This window comes from Hyaena hyaena, unplaced genomic scaffold (genome assembly GCF_003009895.1).
Source record: "Hyaena hyaena isolate Hyena2069 unplaced genomic scaffold, ASM300989v1 scaffold_2127, whole genome shotgun sequence".
Classification (NCBI taxonomy): Eukaryota; Metazoa; Chordata; class Mammalia; order Carnivora; family Hyaenidae; genus Hyaena; species Hyaena hyaena.
Genome location: NW_024082739.1, coordinates 54,522 through 76,953, shown reverse-complemented (window position 1 = coordinate 76,953; position 22,432 = coordinate 54,522). Strand labels below are relative to the sequence as shown.

At 37.8% G+C, this 22,432-nt stretch overlaps 1 pseudogene; it reads left to right on the top strand.

Annotated features, from left to right (window-relative positions):
- Positions 1-8,198: 8,198 nt before the first annotated feature.
- On the top strand, positions 8,199-9,158 carry LOC120227225 (annotated as a pseudogene).
- Positions 9,159-22,432: the final 13,274 nt, after the last annotated feature.

Below are 22,432 nucleotides of genomic sequence, written 5' to 3'. Positions count from 1 at the left end.
TTTTTAATTTTAATGTTTATTTTTCAGAGAGAGACATAGTGTGAGCAGGGAGGGGCAGAGAGAGGGGGAAACAGAATATGAAGCAGGCTAGGCTCCAAGTCTTTTACTCTACCCACTGATACGGGAGGTTGGGGGAGTTCTCGGCACCTGACACCTCAGCCACCAGCCAATGCCAGATTCTTGACTTCGCTGGAGAAAGAATTCAAAGACGAGTTAGAATAAAGTAAAAGCAGAAGCTTTATTGCAGAGCAAAAGTACACACTCCCAAAGAGAAAGTGCGGAAGAACTCAGAATATCCAAGTGATGCCAGGTGGATGTTGGGCTCTGATGCTTATGGGTGGCTATCATTTGGGGACTAAATATTCTCGTGGGGCTCTGGAACAGGAGGGGATTTCTTGGAACTCTACATAGTATTACACATGCTCTATAGTAGGTCCTACGTGCCTTCAAATTTTGCTCTTGCGACTACTCCATGTACACTCAAGATCTATTGGGAGTATTCTGGCATTCCCAGTGAGGTATCATTCTCAGTCATTTATGGGAGAACTGGCTTTTTCTGCACATGTGTGCTGCAGTTAAGGCTACTTGCTGTCTTGAGAAACCACAGCGCTATCACAGGTGTGCCTAATCGTCACAGACTGTCAGGTGTCAGACTCAGTTCCCAGTTTTTTGTTACTCTTGCAAATATCCAGCGCTTCCCTATCCTGCCTGCCTCACCACTATTATAGACACTTGAAGACTATGGAGTCCTGTGATCAAGAAAAATAATCCTTAAATCACTGTCCATTGAAGAAGAGATTGGAATACCTACAACAGACTGGCCATCTATATTGAGTTACAGGGATGACACGTGTGTTTCCACTTAGTCTGTTGAAGTTTCAATTCCAAAATTTCTACTTACTGTGGTCATTTGGACTTTAAGGTCCTAGGGATGGATATTCTCTTTTAAACGTTTAAACAGCTGGATATATAGTTGATCCTTGAACAGCATGGAGGTTAGGGGCTCTGAGTCTTGTGCTGTCAAAAATTTGGCTATTATTTTTGGGGCTTCAAAAACTTAACTGCTAGTAGCCTACTGTTAGCCCTATTGATAACATAAATTGATTAACAACTGATTAACACATGTATCATATATTTATTATATGCTGTATTCTTACAATAAAGGAAGCTAGAGAAAATAAAATGTTTTTTGTGCTTTTTAAATAAAGTTTATTTATTTTGAGATAGGAGAGAGCATGCACAATCAAGGGAGGGGCAGAGAGAGAGAGAGAGAGAATCCCAAGCAAGCTCCCCACTGTCAGCACAGAGCCCGACATGGGGATTAATCTCATGAACTGTGAGATCCTGATCTGAGCTGAAATCAAGAGTTGGCCACTTATCTAACTGAGCCACCCAGGAACTCCCAAAAAATAAGTGTTAAGACAGTCATTAGAAAGAGAAAATACATATATAATACTGTACTGTATTTATTTTAAAAATCCATGTATACATGGACTTATATCATTCAAGCCCGTGTTGACGCCCGTGTTGTCCAAAGGTCAACTGTATAATATATGCACATTTGTAGTGAGAATTATATAAACACAGAAAACAATTTAAAAGAATCCATAGCCAAATCAGAAGTCTAAAATGGAAGATGGATGGGGAAAAGTATGAAGAAGGTATAATTTAGATGTATATCTGTGGTTTGACTTTTTTTTTTGACAATGCCAATGTACTCTTGGTATACCTGTGTTACTGTGTAGCTTAAGGGAGGTGAATAAATAATGCAGTCATAATTGTATTCATCAGAAAAAATATAAACCAAGAAATTACAAAGAAGATGTGTCCTCCCATGTCTTGTAAAACATTAAGAAATTTTTCTATCCTCTTATAATACCTTTTCTATATCTCTCTGCATAGAGAACTGGTCATCTACTCGGCTGATGAAGGTGAAAAATCTGTGTCCTGTTCATTGTGATATTTCTTCACACATACAAACCTTAAAAACTTGGTTAGAATTGGATTCTACTCACATGTCACGCTCCTGTGAGAATATATTTCTAGGAACTTTGAACCACCATCGACATCTGTCCTCATGTTCATATTGCATATGCTCTTGTCTTTTATCTCTTGCCATTTTATATTTTATATTTTTGTATGTCTTTCTCCTTTGTTATAGTGCACATTGCTCCTTAGCAGAGGCCATGTCCTCCTATGTATTTACTGTCATTCCAATAAATGAAAAAAAAAGAGAAGGAAAAAGAAAGCAAGGGAGTGGTTTTTTCTCTGTCCAATAATTTCAATATAAATTTAAGACAACCAGTGAATTGTCTTTAGTTTATTAGAGGTCACACTAATCCCCAAGTACTGTAGTGCATTAACAGTTTCCTGATTATAATACTAAATCTTTCAGACATAACCAGGGATCAGTGTCCAACAAAATTGAATTCTGTCCACATTTAGCTATGTATTTAACTATAAGATGGAGAGAAAAGGGAAAAGAGGAAAGAAACTTCACATCTTCTTTCCAGGAAGAATAAGATAAATGGACTATAATGCTTTCTGGCTAAATCTCACATATTCTATCTATCTCTTTACAATAATAAACAAACAAACAAACATATATTGAGCATATATGAGGGCTATGTTAGTTGTATTATAGTTGTATAATATAGTTGTATTATCCCATTTGATATATTTTTTTTGTTTTATTTATTTCTAGGAGAGAGAGACAGCGTGAGCAGGGGAGGGTCAGAGAGAGAGGGAGTCATAGACTCTGAAACAGGCTCCAGGCTCTGAGCTGGCAGTCAGCACAGAGCCCGACGCGGGGCTCGAACCCACGAACCGCGAGATCATGACCTAAGCGTAAGTCGGACTCTTAACCGACTAAGCCACCCAGGCGCCCCTATTTTTTATTTTTTATTTTAATTTAATTCCAGTATAGTTAACATGTTATGATAGTTTCAAAGTAACAATATAGTTACTCAAAAATTTTATGCATTAGTCAGTGCTCATCATGATAAATATAATCTTAATTCCTTTCACCTATTTTTACCACCTCCACCCACCTTCCCCTGGTAACACCAATTTGTTCTCTACAGTTAAGAGTCTGTTTCTTGGTTTGCCTCTCTATATCCTTTTTATTCCTCTGTTCATTTGTTTTGTTTCTTAAACTCCACATATGAGTGAAATCATATGCTACTTTTCTTTTCTAACTATATTATTTCACTTAGCATTATGATCTCTAAATCCATACATGTTGTTGCAAATGTCAATATATCATTCCTTTTTATAGCTGAATAATATTCCATTATATATATGTATATAATGTATATATATTGGTGCATATATCTTTTTGAATTAGTGTTTTTCATATTCTTTGATTAAATTCCCAATAGTGAAATTACTAGATCATATTATAATTCTTCTTTTAATTTTTGAGGAACCTACAGACTATTTCTCATATCCCGTTTAATTCTAAAGGAATTTTATTAATACATAATCCTAATGACACAGTTAAGAAAACAACTAAGAATGATCAGTTCATTTGCCTAAAAACTATCCTAGTATGAATTCATTGCTCTGGAATTTGAACCCAGGTATAATCACAAATTTGCAATCTTTACATTATCATTTTAAACTTAGGAGTCATATAGTTACGTATTGTTAAGTCAGTAGTTAATACACTATTAGTTAAGTTTTGGGGGAGGCAACTTAAAAGATGAGCACGTCACAGCATTTTTTAAATGTAAAATGACATAATGAATTTAATATTGTTTTAAGCAGCATGAACCCTTATTCAAATACCAAAGATTTTCTAAAGTTTGCTCAGAATAGGGGACTGACGCATCTACTCTCCTACCCATTACTCCATCAGCCTTCCTCTGATGGACTGAATTAAGCATAGATGCCCATGTATAAATTCAGTTTCAATGGAGTTTCTATCTAGTCCCAAAATATAACAGAGTAGAGATGCTGTTGCTTGTAAGACAGAGATGGTTGTACAATCTTAGTATCCACAGACTCTTTGTTCTACTAAAGGATTTACAGTTGGAACTCAACCACCCCTCTGTGTATCTAAGTTCAGCCAGCTATCAGAAATACAGTCAGAATCTCCTTGAATTTATCCACCTGAGTCTCTCTTAGGCATTCTCTGTTCCTGTGGAAATCCCCACTCTCTCATCCTGAGGGACATTCATCCCTTATACCCATCCTTATACCCCAACTCCTTATGTAGCATTAGTGGCTATTTTCCCTCAGGCTCCCAGGAACCCTCCATAACCAGGAAAAACTAAAAGCTTCTTTTGTCTCAGATATATAAATCAGTAACTCCTTTGCCCCTTGGGAAATTGAGAACTCCATGAGTAAGAAAGCAAAGCAGTGAAAGTTAATTAAGTGATGGGGAAACAGAAGTGGCTATTGACTTGAGTAAGTCTGTTATGGGGAGGAGGGCTAAGCTTGGAAGAAAAACAATGACCAATTTGTCAATGGAAAGGGGGAAGGAAAATGTGAGTTAAAGAAAAGAGATTGTGGAAGGTTAGACATAAGGATTTGGGTGAGGTGAAAAAAGCAAATTTTGTAGGACAAAAATATAGAATGTGGTATAGTACCATGAGGTGAGATATGCTTAAGTATTTGAGATAAGTGGACAAGGAATATTTGAAGAGAATTATGAGGAGACTTGGATTATTATACAAAGAAAGAGAGAAAGAATGTCTGTAGTGTGGTGAACAATAATAACAATAATATGTTTTGAGTGCTCCCTGAGTGGCGCTCTGGGGGATTTGAGCATAAAGGTAAAGAGGAAAGGGAGTAGGGGCAAAAACCACATGTATAAATCTATCTTCCTTTCCCCATACACTAGAAAGAAGGATCTTATCAGTAATGGCAATGGCTTTCCTTTCATCCTGAGATCAGTAGGCAGCAGTTGACACATTGTAAACACAGGAATGATTTACCTTACCGATGTCTTTAAGAATTTACTGCTCTAAGAAAGATTTGAGGGAATGACACACAAAACAGGAAAGAATTAGATGACTTAAATGACTAATATAATAATTTAGAAAAGAAATCATGACAATGATAAAAATCAGATGTGAATTAGTTGGATACTTTAGACATGGGAAGAAGAGGACATGTTAAGGGGTTGGGTGGAAGTAAAAGGTTATAATAATCAAGGACAATGCCTAGTTTTTATATTTGATAAGCTATGCAGCATGAGTTACATTTACTAAAATGGAAATATTAAGGGAATCATCAGGATTTCTTTCTTGGCCATGTGATCTTTGATGTGTCTTTTAGACATACAAGCAGAGATGTTTCAGTAAGCTGTTTCATGCATCCTTACTCTTGTTGGAGATTTTGAGTTCTCCCCACTTCACTCCCTTCTCTGCCCTGCAAAACCTTTTCCTTTCAGGATCTGCTTCCCTCTGTTTTGTTCTAGAACTATCTTTTTGGTAAAATTATAAAGAAAAGTGAGAAAACAACACATGCCCAGGTAAAATTTGGAGGCATTTGCAGGAGAGAACAAGGGAATTACACAGGGAAGCCTGATAAACATGCTCTGCAGTCTGAGTAGGAAGGACCATTGATGAATTATATACATCACTCTAATTCCTAGTGTGTGACCAAGGGTCATCATAGTATAGAATTGGGGCTACTTCCTGAAATAGGGTTAGCATGTTTCAGTAGAAGTTACAGAAGCTTTAGAAGCAGGGGCATAGATTCTATTTCTAACTATTCTTTTGTTTGCTTGATAACATTTCTGAACCCAGGCTACTCATTTATAACATGGCCTCTGTTGACCTCATATAAATATTTAGTGGTTCATATGTGTTAATTAATATATAAATAATTTTAAAGAGTCTAAAAATACTCTTAGATATTTGGATATGATTATAAGCCATGAACTTAATAACTCATAAACTTAAGGAATCAGATAATGATAACTGATTTTTTTCTTTAACTATGTAGAGATTTCCATTCATAGCCAAATTTCTCTTATGAAAGAATCATTGCATTATGAGGAATAATGTACAGGTGGTTAAATGACCAAGGATTTAGTAACAAGCATAAGATGTTGTATGGTTGTTGTGACAGAAAGAAGGCAAGGCAGAAAAAGTATACATTAGTAAAATACTGAGCTGGTGAAGTGTCTGAAGGAACTGAATTTGTTTTAACATTGTTTTGGCATTAGGGACTGCTCATCATGGTGGGCTGGAGCTTGAATGTTGGCCAAGCTACTCACAAGGCTGCAGGAACCAGACAGGTGATCCAACCACTATTCTGGGAAATTGCAATCTACATGAGCAGATCTTTGAAACTGATATTTATTAAAGCTATTATTGTATCTGTGTGCTTTTACCCAAACCGTATAAGTCTCTAAGCCTCAGTCTGCCTATCTCTAATACGCCTCTCTTTTGATGTCATTGGAGCTAGTTTCCAGTACAAATATAATAATTAAAATGTACAAATTCAAATTGAAAGAGGGAAGCATTTTCATACATTGTTTAATTTAATTATCTGTAAAATATTGTAAGATAGAGTTTAGTCACTTTGTAACTGAAATACACTAAAACTGAATGAGCAAAGAAGCAAAAACAAGAAAATTAAGAGATGGCACCAGATTTTTGCAATTTTAATGGCCCACTAGATCACAGTCTGGGGGGTACTATCTTCATTCTAATACCATAGGGATGATGAGGCTGTGATTGCAGATATTTTTCTTTTATCTGTCAGAGATGGCCCAAGGCCATTTCTACAGATGGGAGGATTAGAAAAACAGCTGAGTTTCAGTGACACCAAAAGAGAGGTTTCAGGATCAACAAGGCTGATGCAGCTCACAAATCAATGATAAAATGATAATGATTCACTTAAGTAAAACCCTTCCTGATTACAGTATAAGTTCATATAAATGAACCTTGGGTAGGGAATGTGAAATGGAAACCAAACTCCAAATACCCATATTGAATAAGTGAGGTACGTGCTATTTATTCCTGGATGTTTGTGGGCTTCTGGTTCCCACTTAAACGAGTTTCAGGGCTCATTTATTTCCCTCTCAAATTGGTAACCACACTCACTACATGTGCAATGTTTTTCAAGTATCCATTATATACTATGATATGATTTGATTAGTTTTTCAAGTATCCATTATATCCTATGATATGATTTGATTAGTCTTGTAAGTTTTTTTCCATTGGAAAATGGATTCTTTATGCATCTATTACTTAAACTTTTTCCAACATTCCTTCTTTTTTTTTTTTTTTAATGTTTGTTTATTTGTTTTTGAGACAGACAGAGAGGGCACAAGGAGGGGAGGGGCAGAGAGAGAGAGGGAAGACACAGAATCTGAGCTTTCAGCACAGAGCACAACACAGGGCTTGAACTCACCAACTGTGAGAACAGAACCTGAGCCAAAGTCTGATGTTTAATGAACTGAGCCACCCAGGTACCCCTTCCAATGTTCCTTCTAAACTGTTTCTATAAAGTGTCCTTGTCTCAGGAAAACTAATCCTTGACATGGAGAGATCAGGATCTTGGAAAATATCCTTACTTAATAACATACACAAAAATAAATGGTAAATAAGTGATGAATATAAAAGTAAATAAAAACATGGGGTGCCTGGGTGGCTTAGTCGGTTAAGCGTCCGACTTTCGCTTAGGTCATGATCTCGCAGTTCGTGGGTTCGAGCCCCGTGTCGGGCTATGTGCTGACTGCCAGCTCAGAGCCTGGAGCCTGTTTCAGTCTGTGACTCCCTCTCTCTCTGACCCTCCCCTGCTCACGCTGTCTCTCTCTCTCTCCTAGAAATAAATAAAAACATTAAAAAAATTTTTTAAAGTAAATAAAAACAAACCAACCTATCAAAATATTAGTAGAAAAGATAGGACAATACATTATAAATTTAGAAGAGAGAAGAGTATCCTGTGAATGACTCAAAATCCAGAACTAGTAGAATAAAAAATTGACAGTAAAAGTCATAATTATCATAAACCATTTAAAGGACTAAAAAGTAATAAATTAAAAGAGGGTGGTGACTTTGGGTAATTTTTCAAAATCATTTTTAGAACCGTATAGATAATGTGTCTACAAAACAATAAGAGTAAAGAAAAAAACTAATGTAGAAACATGAGTTATTGTCTTCTCCATACTATATGTTTTTCTTCCTTCTAGGAGTCCACATTTTTATGGTAGGAAAATGACTACTTGGGACAGACTCATGACAGCCTCTAACTCCCATATGGAACAGTCTGTTTCATTCTACCTCACTGGGATTCCTGGCTACGAGAATGCTAATCATCTTTCCATCCTCTTTTGTGTGTGCTACCTGATAGGAATAGTGGGCAAGAGTGCAATCCTTCACATCATCTACATAGACAAGAGTCTTCACAAGCCCATATACTACTTCCTGGCCATGCTGTCCCTCACTGACATGGGCATGTCTATCTCTACCCTGCCCACAGTATTAAAAAACCTCCTGGTTTGATAGTAGGGAGATTGAGATTAATGCTTGTGTAGTCCAGATGTATTTTATTCATACTTTTTCCTCTGATGGAGTCAGCTGTGCTTCTAGCCATGGCTTTTGACCACTATGTTGCCATTTGTGATCCTTTGAGGTATTCCAGCAAGCTCACTCCACAGCCCGCTATCTATATTGGGGTCTTCATTATAATCAGATGTTCTGTTGTCCTCCCTGTTTTTCTTGTTTGTATTCTCACATTTTCTTTCTGTCACTCCCATGTTCTCTCCCACTCTTTCTGCTTGTATCAAGATGTCATCCAGTTGGCCTGTGATGACATCTTACTCAACATTTTATATGGCTTGTTTGTTGTTGCATTTTATTGGAGTGTAGACTCTCTAGGAATCTTGTTATCTTATGCTTTCATCCTCCATTCTTTGCTAGAGATTGTATCCCAGGGAAGGCAGCTTAAAGCCCTCAATACATGTGCTTCCCACATTTGTGCTATATTCATTCTATATGTGCCCATGATCGGGCTATCCTTAGTGCATCACTTTGCAAAACACTCCTCCCCCTTTATTCCACATTAACATAGCCAATATTTACCTCTTAGTTCCACCAGTACTTAACCCAATCATTTATAGCATCAAGAAAAAGCAGATTCACCAAGGTTTCCTAAGGGTATTATTACCCAAAAGGATTGAGCTTCCTCACACTTAACTGAGATAAGATTCTCTATTATTTTGACCTTTTTATCCATTTTCTTCATTCTGAAGATAACATGTTTAGAATTTCTTGGACACATTTGGTGCATAATAAGTACATGATAGTTAATAAATTCTACACGTCTCTGCAGAAGAATGAAACCAGACCACTTTCTTACACCATTCACAAAAATTGATTCAAAGTGGATGAAAGTCTTAAATGTGAGAGAGAAACCCATAATAATCCTATAGGAGAAAAGAGGCTGTGACCTCTATGACTTTGTCTGCAGCAACTTCTTAGTAGACATGTCTCAGGAAGTAAGGAAACTATGGGGACCTCATCAAGATAAAAAGTTTCTGCACAGCAAAGGAAACAGCCAAACAAAATTAAAAGGCATCCTACAGAATGGGAGGAGATGTTGGCAATGACATATTAGATAAAAAGCCCGAAATCCATAAAGAACTTATCAAACTCAATACTCAAGAAACAAATAATCTGGTGAAGAAATGGGCAAAAGACATGGGCAGACACTTTCCCAAAGAAGACATCCAGATGGCCAACCAACACATGGAAAACATCAATATCACTCATCATCAGGGAAATACAAATCAAAACCACAATGGGATACCACCTCACACATATAAGAATGACTAAAATTAACAACTCGGGAAACAGATGTTGGCAAGGATGAGGAGAAAGGGGAACACTTTTGCACTGTTGCCAGGAACACATACTGATGCAGCCACTCTGAAAAACAGTATCGAGGTCTCTCAAAAAATTAAAAATAGAATTTTCCTATGACTGAGCAATTATACTACTAAGTATTTATCCAAAGGATACAAAAAAGTTGATTCAAAGGGCACGTGCACCCCAGTGTTTATAGTGGCACTATCAACAATAGCCAAATTATGGAGGGAGTCCAAATGTCCATCAGCTGATGAATGGATTAACATATAGTATATACATACAATGGAATATTACTTGGCAATACTACTTATTGCGAATGGCAATGAGAAAGAATGAAATCTTGCCATTGGCAACAATGTGGATGGAACTAGAGTGTATTATGCTAAGTGAAACAAGTAAGGCACAGAAAGACAAATATCATATGATTTCATTCATACGTGGAATTTAAGAAATAAAACAGATGAACATAAGGGAAGTAGTGGAAAAATAAGATAAAAACAGAGAGGGAGGTAAACCATAAGAGACTCTTAAAGACAGAGAACAAATTGAGGGTTGCTGGAGGGGAGTTGGGTAGGGGGATGGGTTAAATGGGACACAGGCATTAAGAAGGACTCTTGTTGGGATGACCACTGAGTATCATATGTAAACCATGAATCACTGGGTTCTACTCCTGAAACCAATACTACACTGCATGCTAATTTGAATTTAAATACATTAATTAAAAATAAAAATAAAAAATAAATCCTACATGTTTCTATAAGAAAAATATTGTAAATATTTCTATCATTACTTCCTAGCTTGAAAGCATCTCCAAATCGTGGTACAAGAAGATTTAGTAAGAGGAAATTAATTTTATTCCAAAAATTTATGGAGATATTTTATATTCATGTTTGAGGAGAATCCAAATTTTTCATGCTAAAACTGAGACTTACAGAAGTTAACTATTCAAAGGTAACAGAGGTAATATGTGTTAGAGTGGGCAATGGTAACCAGGTACATTTTCTTTCCATTGAGGCCAAGTAGACCTTATTCTCCAGATTTTGAGTCAAATCATAATAAAATGGATGTTTCAATTTAGGTATAGAATAAATAAGTTTGCATTTCTTTGTTTCCTTTACCTCCATCTGCCGGGAGCCGCACCGGCCTCTCTGGATGGCAATCACAGCAAGGAAATGGCAATGTTTGCACAGCTTCTGCCATGAGAAATGAAGACTAGTATCTCCTTCTGCTACTACTGGCTCATGCTGGAAATGAGCCTGCTGGTATTGACTAGGCCTCACAATATTCCATATCAGACCCATATTCTGAATACAGATACCTCATAAGGAAAAGCATATTCCTGCCNCTGAATACAGATACCTCATAAGGAAAAGCATATTCCTGCCTTTACAAAAGAGACTTTAGATGAAAGCTCTATGGGCAATTGTCAAAAGGCTCTTCCTATGGGCCTTGCAGATCCAAGACTTAAGGGGTTAAGAACACAAGAGTTACAACTGAGCCTGGCCCTGAGACAAACAGCCTATTTCAGGGCAGAACATAAGTTACTACATATATCTTTGCTAATTGGTGAAGCATAGCAGTCCCTTCCTCAAGGCCTACATTCCACAAACACCCTCCCTTACACTGGCAACTGGGATGAGGATAGATAAGAGTAGCTAAAACATAAACCCAGGTGCAAAGATGGACACATTTAGGGCCCCCATGTTAGTTTCCACAAATAAACCAATTCAGAAACATTTATCTTCTTGAGGGCCAGACAGAATAACTCCTAGCTTATCTATATACAATTTAACTTGTATGTTATGCTGTTTTTCTCTATGAACATTCTGTTAATTGATATCACAAAAGGCCTCCCATTGTAAGAAATTCCTTTCTATGACTTCATCTTGTTGCTGAACCTTAAAATAAAGATACCAAAACCGACAGACAGAGATGCCTGCCTGGTGATCAGAAAGAATCTTGGGGCTCTCTCATTCTCTTTCGCCGACACCGTCCATCCTTCAGGGACCCCTGGACCTGTCGGAGCCGGCGCGGCCTCCGACATCCATCGGAATGAATGTCAGAAAAAGCTTGGGCAATGAAATGAATTGAGTTAGTTTTCACAAGACCAATCTACACTTCACACTCAAAGGGCTGTATTCCTATCATGAAATGGGGTAAAAAAATATATATAAAATCCCTTGGTTAAGTGTATATTACAAGTAAGCAGAACATCTTCAGAACTTTAAATAAAATGGAGTAAGAGAGACGCTAAAAACTTCCCAAGACTCTTGCTGTCTCATCTAATTCCCTAGGAGACAAAAGCAAACACTGAAACTTAAAGGTTTGCACTCCAAAAGGAGAACAGAATGAGGCAATGAGAAAGACGGTTCAAAGAAAATCTAAACGAATATTTTACAAATACTATTTTAAGTCATTCGCCCCAAAATACTCCCTTTGGTTAAATAAAGGGCAACTGAAAAGTATAAACAAACGCCTTTTATACAATATTATGACTAGGATTCCCAGAAAAGAAGAAAAAATATTTAAAAACTAATGAAAAAATTAAAAACTATGCCAAGCCATAGTTTATTTTCTTTAATTTAAGGAGTAAAATTATTTCAAGTAACAGAAGGAAACAACTAATGAACTGTAGTTTCCAAAGATTCCAAAAGCAAAAAATCTGTGAAAATACACTTTAAAGGTGAAATGAGATAAGAAAGCAGATTTTATAGCAAAGGCAGAGATGAATGCTAGAAAATACAGAATTCTAGAGAACACAGAATGTTAGAGAATAAGTATATGCATGCAATTAAGTTCTATACATGACAAAGACCTTATTTCTTACACTCTGACCAAGTGGTCTTATTTCCCACGACAAAAGTCTAAGTTTTAGGCCACTTCCCATCTACTCTGGGAAGATGATTCCCATCTTCACTTCTCTATGTACATTGCCACTTGAAGAATTGATTCAACTTTTCTTTGTGAAAGAGGCCTCATTTCTTCTTCTTCTCTAGGCTCATTCACTCTCTGTCTTCTCAGTGCCAGCTTTTCTAACTGATGTATGTAGGGAAAAAATATGCAATAATTTATCTGAAGTTTTTTCTCTTCTGCTTGAGTAACTGGCTTATCTGAGGTGACCCTCAATTTTGAAAAAAAATTTGTACCCAATTAATCAAAAAATGGATATCATGTTACTTGTAAGAATAGACAAAGCATGCTCTTCTCACAGAAACCACTGTGACTTTCATATTTACATCCACACTCAGTCTTGTGACTGTCTAGGCTTGTGACCTAGGTAGTGCTTGAACGTGGATATTTGCCCATCACATTCTCCCCATCAGAGTTAATCATTCAAAATAGAACTTATGACCTACTATTGTCAAAGATGTTGGCAGTGGAAAATGAAATTGTGTTATTTCCTTCCATTGTATACCTGAGAAATATATAGACTGTATGGCAAAGGAGTATGGATACATTGACTAATGCAAATCTTTTAATTTGGGATCCTTGATTATATCAAACTTATATGCTATCAAAATGATTTAAATTAATATTAAATAAATTAAGTATAAAGAGAATTGTGAAGCATCCAGCCAGTGAATGCAGTAAGTTCATACCATTTGTCTGACAATTCCATGAGAAGATATTTTAGACTGGAATTATGAGGGTTTGCAATTGTTAATGTGTAAATAATGTCTCATTTCCATAGACTATCAGTGAATGGTGAATTTCTTAAATAATTGAGTACGTTTTCTTTAGGAAAACTATTATTTATATTGAGGTCATCAATTCCTGAAAAAGCCAATTCTTTTTTTTTAATTTTTTTTACAAATAGTTTATTGTCAAATTGGTTTCCATATAACAGCCAGTGCTCATCCCCAAAAGTGCCATCCTCCATACCCATCTCCCCTGTCCCCCCGACACCCATCAGTCCCCAGTTTGTTCTCAGCATTCAAGAGTCTCTCATGGTTTGCCTCTCTCCCTCTCCCCGACTATTGCCCCCCTTCATCTCCCCCATAGTCCTCCATTAAGTTCCTTCTAATACTCCTATACGTGTAAACATATGATATTTGTCCTTCTCTGCCTGACTTATTTCGCTCAGCATAACAACCTCAAGGTCTATCCATGTTGCTACACATGGCCAGATTTCATTGTTTCTCATGGCCATGTAGTATCCCATCTTATAGACAAATCACATCTTTTTGATCCATTCGTCTGTTGATGGACACTTAGGCTCTTTCCATGTTTTGGCTATTGTGGAGAGTGCTGCTATGAACATTGGGGTACATGTGCTCCTGTGCCTCAGCACTCCTGTATCCCTTGGGTAAATTCCTAGCAGTGCTATTGCTGGGTCATAGGGGAGTTCTATTGTTAACTTTCTGAGGAACCTCCACACTGTTTTCCAGAGGGGCCGCACCAGTTTGCATTCCCAGCAACGGTGTAGAAGGGTGCCCATTTCTCCACATCCTCGCCAGCATCTCGCGTTCTCTGATTTGCTCATTTTAGCCACTCTGACTGGCGTGAGGTGGTATCTCAGTGTGGTTTTGATTTGTATTTCCCTGATGAGGAGGGATGCTGAGCATCATTTCATGTGTCTGTTGGCCATCGGGATGTCCTCTTTGGAGAAGTGTGTGTTCATGTCTTCTGCCCCTTTCTTCGCTGGGCTGTTTGTTTCTCGGGTGTGGAGTTTGGTGAGTTCCTTCTAGATTTTGGATATTAACCCTTTATCTGATATATCATTTGCAACTATCTTTTCCCATTCCGTTGGTTGCCTATTAGTTTTATGGATTGTTTCCTTTGCGGTGCAGAAGCTTTTAATCTCGATGAGGTCCCAACAGTTTATTTGTGCTCTTGGTTCTTTTGCTTTCGGGGATGTGTCACGTAAGAACTCGCTGCGGTGGAGGTCAAGGAGGTTGTTTCCTGCTTTCTCCTCTAGGGTTTTGATGGCTTCCTGTCTCACGTCCAGGAACGTCCTGAATCCATTTTGCGTTTATTTTTGTGTATGGTGTGAGAAAACGATCTAGTTTCATTCTTCTGCATGTTGCTGTCCGCTTCTCCCCAACACCATCTGTTAAAGAGGCTGTCTTTTGTCCATTGGACACTCTTTCCCGCTTTGCCAAAGATTAGTTGGCTCACCACTTTTGGGTCCACTTCTGAGTTCTCACTTCTGTTTCATTGGTCAATGTGTCTGTTTTTGTGCCAATACCATAGTGTCTTGATGAGGACAGCTTTGTAGTAGAGGCTAAAGTCTGGGATGGTGATACCTCCCGTTTTGGGTTTATTCTTTAGTATTACTTTGGCTCTTCGGGGTCTTTTGTGGTTCCATACAAAGTTTAGGATAGTTTGTTCTAGCTTTGAGACGTATGCTGGTGCAATTTTGATTGGGATGGCATTGAATGTGTAGATTGCTTTGGGTAGTAATGACATTTTAACTATATTTATTCTTCCAGTCCATGAGCATGGAAGGTTTTTCCATTTCTTTGTGTCTTCTTCAATTTCCTTCAGCAGTTTTCTATAGTTTTCATCACACAGATCACTTGTATCCTTGGGTAGGTTTATTCCTAGGTATTTTATGGGGTTGTGTGTGTGTGTGTGTGTGTGTGTGCAATTGTGAATGGGATCAGCTTCTTGATTTCTCTTTCTGTTGCTTCATTCTTGGTGTATCAGAATGCAACCGATTTCTGTACGTTGATTCTGTACCCTGCGACTTGGCTGAATTCTTGGATCCGTTCTAGTGGGCTTCTGGTGGAGTGTGTCGGGTTTTCTATGTAGAGCATCGTGTCATCTGCGAAAAGTGAGAGTTTGACTTCTTCTTTGCCGAGTTTGATGCCTTTGATTTCCTTTTGTGGTCTGACGGCCGATGCCGGGACTTCCAGCACTATGTTAAACAACAGTGGTGAGAGTGGACATCCCTGTCGTGTTCCTGATCTCAGGGGGAAAGCTCTCAGTTTTTCCCCGTGGAGGATGATGTTAGCTGAGGGCTTCTCATAGATGGCTTTCATGATGTTTCAGTAAGTTCCTTCTATCCCGACTTTCTCGAGGGTCTTTATTAAGAAGGGATGCTGTGCCGGGAGCCGCACCGGCCTCTCTGGATGGCAATCACAGCAAGGAAAGGGCAATGTTTGCACAGCTTCTGCCATGAGAAATGAAGACTAGTATCTCCTTCTGCTACTACTGGCTCATGCTGGAAATGAGCCTGCTGGTATTGACTAGGCCTCACAATATTCCATATCAGACCCATATTCTGAATACAGATACCTCATAAGGAAAAGCATATTCCTGCCTTTACAAAAGAGACTTTAGATGAAAGCTCTATGGGCAATTGTCAAAAGGCTCTTCCTATGGGCCTTGCAGATCCAAGACTTAAGGGGTTAAGAACACAAGAGTTACAACTGAGCCTGGCCCTGAGACAAACAGCCTATTTCAGGGCAGAACATAAGTTACTACATATATCTTTGCTAATTGGTGAAGCATAGCAGTCCCTTCCTCAAGGCCTACATTCCACAAACACCCTCCCTTACACTGGCAACTGGGATGAGGATAGATAAGAGTAGCTAAAACATAAACCCAGGTGCAAAGATGGACACATTTAGGGCCCCCATGTTAGTTTCCACAAATAAACCAATTCAGAAACATTTATCTTCTTGAGGGCCAGACAGAATAACTCCTAGCTTATCTATATACAATTTAACTTGTATGTTATGCTGTTTTTCTCTATGAACATTCTGTTAATTGATATCACAAAAGGCCTCCCATTGTAAGAAATTCCTTTCTATGACTTCATCTTGTTGCTGAACCTTAAAATAAAGATACCAAAACCGACAGACAGAGATGCCTGCCTGGTGATCAGAAAGAATCTTGGGGCTCTCTCATTCTCTTTCGCCGACACCGTCCATCCTTCAGGGACCCCTGGACCTGTCGGAGCCGGCGCGGCCTCCGACATCCATCGGAATGAATGTCAGAAAAAGCTTGGGCAATGAAATGAATTGAGTTAGTTTTCACAAGACCAATCTACACTTCACACTCAAAGGGCTGTATTCCTATCATGAAATGGGGTAAAAAAATATATATAAAATCCCTTGGTTAAGTGTATATTACAAGTAAGCAGAACATCTTCAGAACTTTAAATAAAATGGAGTAAGAGAGACGCTAAAAACTTCCCAAGACTCTTGCTGTCTCATCTAATTCCCTAGGAGACAAAAGCAAACACTGAAACTTAAAGGTTTGCACTCCAAAAGGAGAACAGAATGAGGCAATGAGAAAGACGGTTCAAAGAAAATCTAAACGAATATTTTACAAATACTATTTTAAGTCATTCGCCCCAAAATACTCCCTTTGGTTAAATAAAGGGCAACTGAAAAGTATAAACAAACGCCTTTTATACAATATTATGACTAGGATTCCCAGAAAAGAAGAAAAAATATTTAAAAACTAATGAAAAAATTAAAAACTATGCCAAGCCATAGTTTATTTTCTTTAATTTAAGGAGTAAAATTATTTCAAGTAACAGAAGGAAACAACTAATGAACTGTAGTTTCCAAAGATTCCAAAAGCAAAAAATCTGTGAAAATACACTTTAAAGGTGAAATGAGATAAGAAAGCAGATTTTATAGCAAAGGCAGAGATGAATGCTAGAAAATACAGAATTCTAGAGAACACAGAATGTTAGAGAATAAGTATATGCATGCAATTAAGTTCTATACATGACAAAGACCTTATTTCTTACACTCTGACCAAGTGGTCTTATTTCCCACGACAAAAGTCTAAGTTTTAGGCCACTTCCCATCTACTCTGGGAAGATGATTCCCATCTTCACTTCTCTATGTACATTGCCACTTGAAGAATTGATTCAACTTTTCTTTGTGAAAGAGGCCTCATTTCTTCTTCTTCTCTAGGCTCATTCACTCTCTGTCTTCTCAGTGCCAGCTTTTCTAACTGATGTATGTAGGGAAAAAATATGCAATAATTTATCTGAAGTTTTTTCTCTTCTGCTTGAGTAACTGGCTTATCTGAGGTGACCCTCAATTTTGAAAAAAAATTTGTACCCAATTAATCAAAAAATGGATATCATGTTACTTGTAAGAATAGACAAAGCATGCTCTTCTCACAGAAACCACTGTGACTTTCATATTTACATCCACACTCAGTCTTGTGACTGTCTAGGCTTGTGACCTAGGTAGTGCTTGAACGTGGATATTTGCCCATCACATTCTCCCCATCAGAGTTAATCATTCAAAATAGAACTTATGACCTACTATTGTCAAAGATGTTGGCAGTGGAAAATGAAATTGTGTTATTTCCTTCCATTGTATACCTGAGAAATATATAGACTGTATGGCAAAGGAGTATGGATACATTGACTAATGCAAATCTTTTAATTTGGGATCCTTGATTATATCAAACTTATATGCTATCAAAATGATTTAAATTAATATTAAATAAATTAAGTATAAAGAGAATTGTGAAGCATCCAGCCAGTGAATGCAGTAAGTTCATACCATTTGTCTGACAATTCCATGAGAAGATATTTTAGACTGGAATTATGAGGGTTTGCAATTGTTAATGTGTAAATAATGTCTCATTTCCATAGACTATCAGTGAATGGTGAATTTCTTAAATAATTGAGTACGTTTTCTTTAGGAAAACTATTATTTATATTGAGGTCATCAATTCCTGAAAAAGCCAATTCTTTTTTTTTAATTTTTTTTACAAATAGTTTATTGTCAAATTGGTTTCCATATAACAGCCAGTGCTCATCCCCAAAAGTGCCATCCTCCATACCCATCTCCCCTGTCCCCCCGACACCCATCAGTCCCCAGTTTGTTCTCAGCATTCAAGAGTCTCTCATGGTTTGCCTCTCTCCCTCTCCCCGACTATTGCCCCCCTTCATCTCCCCCATAGTCCTCCATTAAGTTCCTTCTAATACTCCTATACGTGTAAACATATGATATTTGTCCTTCTCTGCCTGACTTATTTCGCTCAGCATAACAACCTCAAGGTCTATCCATGTTGCTACACATGGCCAGATTTCATTGTTTCTCATGGCCATGTAGTATCCCATCTTATAGACAAATCACATCTTCTTGATCCATTCGTCTGTTGATGGACACTTAGGCTCTTTCCATGTTTTGGCTATTGTGGAGAGTGCTGCTATGAACATTGGGGTACATGTGCTCCTATGCATCAGCACTCCTATATCCCTTGGGTAAATTCCTAGCAGTGCTACTGCTGAGTCATAGGGGAGTTCTATTGTTAATTTTTTGAGGAACCTCCACACTGTTTTCCAGAGGGGCTGTACCAGTTTAAATTCCCACCAATAGTATAGAAGGGTGCCAGTTTCTCCACATCCTCGCCAGCATCTAGAGTCCTCTGTTTTGCTCATTTTAGCCACTCTGGCTGATGTGAGGTGGTATCTCAGTGTGCTTTTGATTTGTATTTCCCTGATGAGGAGGGATGCTGAGCATGGTTTCATGTGTCTGTTGGCCATCTGGATGTCCTCTTTGGAGACGTGTCTGTTCCTAACTTCTGCCCATTTCTTCACTGGGTTGTTTGTTTTTTGGGTGTGGAGTTTGGTGAGTTCCTTATAGATTTTGGATATTAATCCTTTATCTGATAAGTCATTTGCAACTATCTTTTCCCATTCCGTCGGTTGTCTATTAGTTTTATGGATTGTCTCCTTGCCTTGCAGAAGCTTTTAATCTTGATGAGGTCCCAATAGTTTATTTTTGCTCTTGATTCCCTTACTTTTGGGGATGTGTCAAGTAAGAAATGGCTGCGGGGGAGGTCAAGGAGGTTGTTTCCTGCTTTCTCCTCTAGGGTTTTGATGGTTCCTTATATACAGATTTCTTATATCCCTGGTTAGGTTTATTCGTAGGTACTTAATGGTTTTTGGTGCAATTGTGAATGAGATGGGTTTCTTCATTTCTCTTTCTGTTGCTTAATTTTTGGTGTATAAGAATGCAACCTATTTCTGCATGTTGATTTTGTACCTTGCAACTTTACTGAATTCTTGGATCTGTTCTAGTAGGCTTTGGTAGAGTCTATCGGGTTTTCTATGTAGAGGATCATGTCATCTGCGAAAAGTGAAAGTTTGACTTCCTCTTTGCCAATTCTGATGCCTTTGATTTCCTTTTGTTGTCTGATGGCTGATGCTAGGACTTCCAGCACTGTTAAACAACAGTGCTGAGAGTGGACCTCCTTGTCGTACTCCTGATCTCAGGGGGAAAGCTCTCCGTTTTTCCTCATGGAGGATGATGTTAGCTGAGGGCTTCTCATAGATGGCTTTGATGATGTTTAAGTAAGTTCCTTCTGTCCCGACTTTCTCGAGGTCTTTATTAAGAAGGGATGCTGTATTTTGTCAAATGCTTTTTCTGCATCTATCGACAGGATCATAAGGTTTTTATCTTTTCTTTTGTTGATGTGATGTATCACATTGATTGATTTGCAATATTGAACCAGCCCTGTAACCCAGGAATGAATCCCACTTGATCTTGGGGGATAATTCTTTTTATGTGCTGTTGGATTCGATTTGCAAGGATCTTTTTGAGGATTTTTGCATCAGTATTCATCAAGGATATTGGCCTGTAGTTCTCTTTTTTTACTGGATCTCTGTCTGGCTTAGGAATCAGAGTGATGCTGGCTTCATAAAATGAGTCTGGAAGTTTTCCTTCAATTTCTGTTTTTTGGATTAGCTTGAGAAGAATTGGGATTAATTCTGTTTTAAACGTCTGGTAGAATTCCCCAGGGAAACCATCAGGTCCAGGGCTCTTATTTGTTGGGAGATTTTTGATCACTGATTTGATTTCTTCACTAGTTATGGGTCTGTTCAGATTTTTTTGTCTCTTCCCGTGTGAATTTTGGTAGTGAGTGTGTGTTTAGGAATTTGTCCATTTCTTCTAAGTGGTACAATTTGTTGGCATATAATTTTTCATACTATTCCTTGATAATTGCTTGTATTTCTGAGGGGTTGGTTGTAATAAGTCTTTTTTTTATTCATGATTTTGTCTATTTGGGTGCTCTCTCTTCTCTTTTTGAGAAGCCTGGCTAGAGATTTGTCAATTTTGTTTATTTTCTCAAAGAACCAACTCTTGGTTTCATTGATCTGTTCAATTGTTTCTTTGGTCTCTATGTTGTTTATTTCAACTCTGATTTTTACTATTTCTCTTCCTCTACTGGGTTTGAGGTCCTCTTGTTGCTCTGGCTCTAGTTCCTTTAGGTGAGCTGTTAGATTTTGCCTTGCGCTTTCTCTAACTTCTTGAAATAGGCCTGGAGTGCAATGTACTTTCCTCTTAGGACTGCCTTTGCCACACCCCAAGGACTTTGGATTGTTGTATTTTCATTTTCATTTGTTTCCATATATTTTTTAATTTCTTCTCTAATTGCCTGATTGGCCCATTCATTCTTTAGTAGGGTGTTCTTTAACCCCAATATTTGTGGAGGTTTTCCAGACTTCTTCTTGTGATTGATTTCAAGTTTTGAAGCATTATGATCTGAAAGTGTGCATGGTATGATCTCAGTTCTTTTATATTTATTGAGGGCTGCATTATGTCCCAGTATGTGATCTGTCTTAGAGAATGTGCCATGGGCACTTGAGAAGAAAGTGATTTCCTTGGCCTCAGGATGTAGAGTTCTTAATATATCTGTCAGATCCATCTGGTCCAATGTGTCATTCAAGTCTATTGTTTCTTTAGTGATTTTCTGTCTGGTTCATCTATCCATTGCTGTAAGTGGAGTATTAAAGTCCCCTAGTATTAGCACATTCTTATCTATAAGATTGTTTCTGTTTGTGATTAATTGTTTTAAGTTTTTAGGTGCTCCCATATTCGATGCATAGACATTTATAATTGTTAGTTCTTCCTGATGGATAGACTCTGTAATTATTATATAATGCCCTTCTTCATCCCTTGTTATTGTCTTTAAAGTGCATTTTGTCTGATGTAAGTATAGCTATTCCAGCTTTCTTTTGACTTCCCGTATCATGATATATATTTCTCCATCCCCTTACTTTTAATCTGAAGGTGTCTTCCCGTTTGAAATGAGTTTCTTGTAGACAGCATATAGATGTCTTTTGTTTTTTTATCCATTCTGCTACCCTATGTTTTTTGATTGGAGCATTCAGCCCATTTACATTCAGTGTTATTATTGAAATATGTGGGTTTCCAGTCATTGTGTCCTTTGTGGGATTCATGCTTGTGGTGGTGTCTCTGGTATCTTGCATTCCTTGCAACACTTCCCTCAGAGAGTACCCCTCAGGATTTCTTATAGGGCTGGTTTCGTGGTGACTAATTCTATCAATTTTTGTTTATTTGGAAGGACTTTTATCTCTCCTTCTATTCTGAATGACAGGCTTGCTTGATGGGGGATTCTTGGCTGCATATTTTTTCCATTTATCACATTGAACATCTCCTGCTATTCCTTTCTGGCCTGCCAAGTTTCATTAGATAGGTTCTGTCACCACTCTGATAGGTTTCCCTTTGTGTGTTAAGGCCTATTTCTCTCTAGCTGCTTTCAAAATTCTCTCTTTGTCCTTATATTTTGCCAGTTTCACTATGATATGTCGTGCAGATGATCAATTCAAGTTACATCTGAGGGGAGTTCTCTGTTCCTCTTGAATTTCAACT